The sequence below is a fragment of the Phyllostomus discolor genome, chromosome 2 (assembly GCF_004126475.2).
Source record: "Phyllostomus discolor isolate MPI-MPIP mPhyDis1 chromosome 2, mPhyDis1.pri.v3, whole genome shotgun sequence".
Taxonomy (NCBI): domain Eukaryota; kingdom Metazoa; phylum Chordata; class Mammalia; order Chiroptera; family Phyllostomidae; genus Phyllostomus; species Phyllostomus discolor.
Window position 1 is genome coordinate 86,632,978 of NC_040904.2, and position 7,199 is coordinate 86,640,176.

The following is a 7,199-nucleotide window of genomic DNA, read 5'->3' on the forward strand; positions in this document are numbered from 1 at the left end:
CAGTTTTTTTTTTATCCTCATTGAGGATAAGTTTATTGATTTTTAGAGAAAGAGGGAGGGAAAGAGAGAGAGACAGAAGGAAACAGAGAAAGAGAAACATTAATGTGAGAGAGACATCAATCAGTTGCCTCCCATATGTGCCCTGACTAGTGATCAAACTAGCAGCCTAGTTATGTGCCCTGACTAGAAATCTAGCCCACAACCTTTTGGTGTAGGGGATGATACTCCAACCATCTGATCTACCCCAACAGGGCAATAACATAGCATTTCTAAAATAAATCATTGAAAAAGTGACAAGATATGACAGCCATCCAAAGGGACTATTAATATATTGGATGAAGAGAAACAAAACCAAATACATACACAGATAAGTACATAAATAAATAAGGTTCTGAGAAGAGAGTTGAATAAATTACAATGAAGACCATATGTTATTTTTCAGCAAAAGCTTTCATGTGCAGTGGAGAATGGAACAGTCATTGGAAGGATTTGCAAATCTTGTTCTTTCAACCTTAGGAAGAACTAAATCATCTTTAAAGTTGAAGTGAAGCAAATAGGGAAAAGAGGAGAACCTCAATTAAGCAAATATAGAATCCATTCAAAAATCATTTCAAATATAGTTCCAAATTTTGATGATTGGTCTTCCATTTAGTTTTTGAAAAATACTAATTTTTCAGTTTTTGTTGCATGTCATTCCCTACCAAAAAGAATCACTTAAACCTTGATTTATTATCATGCACAATGTAAGGATTCCATTTAACCAAAAAAAAGTGCTTTTATAAAATCCACAATAGTTTCATTTAAGGGATATGTTTTTAGAAAAACTCAAAATTTCTTTAAACTTCAAAGTGGAAAGATTTTTGGAAATCAAAGCAGAGGCAAGTTCATTATCAACACTCATAAAACTTTCAACCTTAGGCCCTAATAGCAGTTATTTTCAGTCTTTGTTTTAACTACTAGTGATGATGTCTGACTGAAACTAATTTTGTTTAATAAAGAGTTTTTCCCTAGTAAATTAAGAACTGTACTTTGTTTACTAATGAACAATAGCCTCTAGGATTATAAATAATGGAACTGCCCCATCTTTTTCCCACTACACCGTCGACATCCATGTGCACTACAATAAATGTTGGTGGTTGTTGTTGATGATTGTGCTGGTGGTGTATGTGGTAGATGTTTTGCAGCTCTTTCCTTTTACTTTGGGTGACAGCAACTCTACTTCTTTGGGAATCACCTGTTCCTCATTCCATGTGATTGTCTTTGGACTTCTAATCTTTGTACTCCTGTGATTGCTATCAGTGTACAATTAACGACTGATCGAAATATTTCATCCTCCTGACCACAGAAATTGGTTCAGGGAAAGTCACATGACACAAGTTTACAAATTAGAGTTTCATCTGGCACTTTGTATAGGTACTAAAGGAAAAATTTTCACTTTCCCTTCAAACCATGAGCTACTAAAAAATGTGATCCCAGCCCTCACCAGCATGGTTCAGTTGGCTGAACATCGTCCCACAAACTGAAAGGCCGCCAGTTGGATTCCCAGTCATGGCACATTCCTGTGTCTCAGGCCCAGTCCCTGGTTGGGTGCATCCTAGGGGCAACCAATTGATACTTCTTTCCCTCTCTTTCTGATCTCCCTTCCCCTATCTCTAAAATTAAATAAAACCTTTAAAAAAATTGATCCCAGACCAGAGCTGCTGGTGAGCATGACCCTGTCACATAAAGGAGACCCTGAAAAAATTCTTCAGCAGGTACTTTAGTCATGGTTGCTTTCTCTTTAATTCTGTTTGAAAATGTTGAGTGCCTATTTTATGCAAAATACTAGGCTAAAGACAGTAAGAGATTGAAAAATAAATATGGTATTCTTTTTTTAGTCTGTGATAGTTCAATCATCAGAGTTTAGTCAATAAATCTTAAATGAGAACAAATCTTCCAGTTATTGGCTAGATCACAAAAACTTACTCCCTGGATTCATGAAACTTCTGGTTTCTTAAAAGAAAAACATAAACAGCCACAGAAATATGTTAATGCTGTTATTAATATTCTGGGGCAAATCCAGCATATTTGTAAAGAGGAATCTACTTAAGACTTGGTGGTGGGGTATGATGGTGGTGGTAATTTAGTGAGACTTGAAGGCTAATGTTGGAAGTAGGTGAGGCCTAAATCCTTAATGTTGCTGCTGGGCCCTAAGGAGACATATGGCATCATGGCACTGGAACAGATATGCTGCCTTTGACTAAAATGCTCAAGGTCTCTGCCACCATTCTCTATTCTCCACCTGGACACTCTCTAATAGCCCAAGAAAAAGAAGCAAATGAGACTGAGGCAGAGAGGCTATAGGGACACATTCTGGAAGCTGGAAGAATGTGGACTGAGAAGCTGTGGTCCCTAAAACCTTGAGACTGAGGGTTGGACGATGATGAGGTTAGCAGAGTCATACCTAGGGGAATTGCTTCAGGGTGACTGAGGGTAAAGAATTGCTAATAATAATAAAGTATTCAATGGAGAAAAATGAGATTACATTTCACAAACACAATTAATAATTGGAGAGGCTATCATAAACAATCAGCATATAAAGCTTGCACCATCTCAAAGGATGGTAGGGGGTATTACATTTCTCCTTGATATACAGTTCCTAGACAATTATCCAGTAAAACACTTAGAAAAAACATTTGAGGGAGCAGAGAAGAGTAGTCCACTCAATGCATTTTACCATCTATAGCAACACTGCTAGTAAAAGTCTTTTGGCATCAAACTATTGAGTCTGGCATGATTCCTGACTTGTAGTAAGTACTCAAACAATGTGTTGAATGAATGAAAGATTACAATTAGAAATAATTCCTGTGCTTATATTTAGCAGCTTTGTCTAAATTTCTAGGTAGAATGGCTTTTTATCCTAATGTCTTCCTTTTGAAGTCCTTTTACTTGTACCATCTCTTAATCAATCTCTATCAGAAAAAATATATTTGATTCTCTTGACTTATTTCTCTACTTGAAAAATTGTATTAATATAAAATAAATGTCAACTATATCTCTAGTTATTTAAAGAGGTTTCATAATAGGTTTACCAGCATCTTCTAGGTATCTCACATGCATAAAAGAGAAATTTAAATATTCACAAATACTTGAAGGATCCAAAGAGTTAGGCAATAAATAAATAAATAAATAAAATTCTGAAGATAAGGAGGAAGATTAATAAAATTCATGCATAGGAAAGTGGAGTTTGATTTTTAAAGATCCCTACATCTTTAGAGAATGTAAACATTTCAACAATATTTATAATAAATTTTAATGTTTACTGTTTCCAAGGAACTCTACTCTCTGACCATTTATATTAATTTCTATCGGGAAACAGACTGTAATCTGGAGAATACCCATATGGTAAATAAACTTTCCTTGTTAGACCAAATGTCCCTAAATTACAAGTTGGTGAAATTTTTCTGTAATTAAAGATAATAGAGAGGGAAAGATAATAAGTTCAAGTTGAAATTGGAACTTTAAGGAAACTTGATTGAGGTAAATTGTGAAACATTTACTGATTTGTGGTTATGAGGTTTCTTTCATGATTACATCACACAGCCCATGTTTATGCTCTTTACAGTCATCAATGGCTCCTTTCATAGCTCTTTCTTTATCTTTCAAAAGCTTCAGGAAAACCCTAGTAGACGGTAGAAGCAGAAAAATTACGTTCAAACGAAAAACAGTACACTGTTAAATAACTTAAAATAATATAAAATAAAATAAAGTATAATTTAGAAGGCAATAGGATGGGCAATTTGGGTCCTTAGAAAATAAAAAAACAGAAACCTTAAAAGGAATAAAGAAACAATGAATAAATACATATAGAGGTATATATATACCCATCCACCACCCAGTCTGACTTCAAACTCTCTCTACAATCCAGAATAATATTCCCAGGTACCTTTCAGACAACTCTATCAAGACCTTACAACTTTCTGTCACAGTAAATTGAAAGCACTAACTTTCATTTAATTTCCCAAGACAGAGAACTCGAAGTCATTCTTGATTCCACATTCTCCTTTGCTATTCATACAAAATTGATCATCAAGTCATATTGATTTTACATTTGAAAGGTCTCATTTGTTTTCCCTTTTTGGAGACACTATCATAGATCATGTCTTACATGAGTTACTACAATAAAATTGTAACAGTTTTCTGATTTTATTTCACAGAGTTCTGCTAATTTATCTTATTTACTGATATTCAATATATTTTCCTTTCTTTTTAAGAAAATCTTTCAAGTACACAGCATATTACAGAGTATAATATAACCCAGAACCATATTTTTAAATTGTGAATATTCTGTCATATTTGGGTTAGAAGCTTTTTTTGAGGAGTAAAATATTACTGATACAGCTGAAGTCTCCTTTGAGCCCTTCTGTTTTCATTTCCTTCCCACCAATTCCAAACAAATGCAGTTCCTTGAAATTCTGTGTATACTTCCACCCATTTAAAAAAATCATGTTATGTATGTGTACATCTGAAACCATAGTTTATATAGTTTAGTGTATTTTTTAAATAAAACTGCATCATATTATGCCATGCATATTCTTCTGCACCTTGCTTTCTTCACTTAATATTACTTCATGTCACTTCAACATTTTTTCACCCAGCATTGTAAGATTTGTCCCTGTTGACACAATTCATCTGAAATGCTGTGAAGTAGGAGATATTTCCACCTTTCCTATTATTTATTTTCAGTATTTTACTTTCATCTTGTTATTAACCATTACCTCTTCCCAACTGGTTATTATTACTATTAGTAATAGAAATGATTATTTAAATTTACAAACATCTCCATCAATTTCTTTGCTAATTGTTCCTGGCATCTCACTTCTTGTTTTGTCAGTTTCCTTGTTAATACATTTTAAATGTAGTAAATTCTCAGAGTCTTTGGCTGAAAGTATCATTCAACCATTTTCTTAACAGAGTCTGTAGCAATGAGAGGAGTTCTAAGTCAACAGTCATTTTGCCTCAGCACAGAGGAAACATTCTCTGGAAACATGTTTAATTATAGCCTTATTAATATTTTTAGAATTTTAAATAAGTGACTGTGGGTGGGCATAAACATTCAGTGGAGTGTATTTTTAGGGGTAAAAAATAGATCCTAAAAGTCAGGGTAAAAAAACGTAATATTCTCCCACAAATAAAACAGAAAATCTTGACAACAGGGCTATCCAGATAATCACAGATTTGCTGAGAGACTTTGAACAGGCTCCCTGCTTTTATCTAGCCTTAGCACTTGGTGTTTTATACCTGCCTTTTGGAATTGTGAATTCCATGGGGGCAGGAATACATCCTACCACTATTAGCACTAAATAAGTACAGTATTGCAATGTCAAAAGGTAACCAAACCATCAGATTATTTGGACGTGTGCTGCCTCACAGATCCTCTGAACTGTTTTCCTTGGGGATAATAGAAATGTCTGTTAGTAATTGGACACTGTCATTCTAAAGGGAGCCCTAGCCCACAGATGTCACCATAGCTGAGGGGAATCTGATTTGTACCATAAGTAAAACAAAGTCATTTACTTCTTTTGTTATTCTGGAAGGGTGAATAGACCCAAGCTGCAGCAGCTGCATATAATTTTAGAATAATGCTGAATGGAGAATGTGTGTGAGCATGTATGTTTACATGTATAACATTTAAAGCAGTTGTGAATAAGTAATCTTTTTATTTTTTTTTAAATTCTTTCAAGTATCCAACATTAGGGAAATAAAAGAACAAGAGAGAGCTTTGTGAAAGAGCACAGTTGTCATCAATCTCTGCTTTTTATTCATGTCACCTTTAATTTCAGGATGCACTGCCATGACTTAAGTGATCCTTCATTGAGCTCTGTGTTTAGGGTATTTGCAATGAAAAAGAGCTAAATCTACCACATCTTGATCTTCTACTAACAACATTTGTCACAATTCAAATAAACATTTACCTCTTGTGCTAAATGGTTTTCTTGACAATCTCTGGCCTTTGTTCTGACTTTGTTTTCCTTAATCTAATGACATTGAGAGATCAGGACTGGTCCTGCTTAAGCCAAGAGAATAGAAAACATTTCTATTAAAACAGCTTGGAAATATAGTCCTCCTCTCCTTTTACTTAAATAGTTTCTCCTATCACCTGCATTTTCAGTGAAGAAAATAGTCATCATCCTCATAGATGACAAATCGGTGAAATTGCTGCCAGAACAGCAATGGGCTGTATGTGAGTTATGTGCTGTTGAGTAGTCTCTGGTTCCTGGCAACCCTATGAATGAGTGATGTTCACAGTATTCTGTCCTCAGCAGCCCTGCTCAGCTGCTGTAGACTCAAGCCTATGGCTTCTTCTATGGAGTCAGTCCTTCTCATATTTGATCTTCCTCTTTTCCTGCTGCCTTCTATTTTTCCCAGCATTCTTGTCTTTTCCAAAGAACATTGCCTTCTTATGACATCCCTGGAGTAGTAGTTAATTATGCTCTGGTGCAAGCCTTTCATTAAGGTGCAGTTTCCTTCATCAGAGTCCTCAATAAAGCATTTCTCAAAGGGCCCCTTCGGAGTCTGCATAGAGAGAAGCCGTCTATCAGGCAGGTCCAGGTGGGATATAGTGTTGCAGCCTGTGAGGGGGCATTAGTGAGGCTGAGTAATGTAGCCTGACAGGGCCTGATGAATGGGAGTCTCTGGGGGGATGGTCTGACAAATGTAGGCTCCATGACAAGCATGGTTTTCTAAACAATGTGAGGCTTCATTTATCGGTTGATTGGTTATGAAAAAGATCTGGTCCAAAAGAAGAATTGGGATTTAATGAAGAACTTGTCCATGGTGAGTAGAAGCATGAGTTGATATTATATATCAACAATGAGTTTATTGTTATTCATACTTTTCACCCCATGGCATCAGAGAACTCTCTGGTTGCAGAACATTACCAAGGAATTACCTAGTAGCAAACTGGAGTAAAAAAAATATTATCTCTGGACTTGTCTTTGTGGGTACCAAATATGTCTAGATATGCCAAAGGTGGGAACTGACACCATCCAATAGCTTTGGCTTCTACGATGTGCTCCATCTTGACTATGCTGTTTTGTATCTTCAGTTTAGAAGTCTTCTGGTTGTTTTGTAATGCCCCATAGCTAACGAATATGAGCTTGGAAAGACAATTTGGAAAAGAGTCCTCTTTATTCTTTTTTTTCTACATTGGAAATTAT

At 35.4% G+C, this 7,199-nt stretch overlaps 1 long non-coding RNA gene across 1 annotated transcript; it reads right to left on the reverse strand.

The window, feature by feature from the left end:
- Positions 1–3,276: 3,276 nt before the first annotated feature.
- LOC118498715 lies at positions 3,277–6,887 on the reverse strand. Its single transcript, XR_004901184.1, has 3 exons — positions 6,140–6,887; positions 5,955–6,046; positions 3,277–3,661 (listed from the first exon to the last, which is right to left on the reverse strand). It is a non-coding gene; the product is annotated as an uncharacterized LOC118498715 (long non-coding RNA).
- Positions 6,888–7,199: the final 312 nt, after the last annotated feature.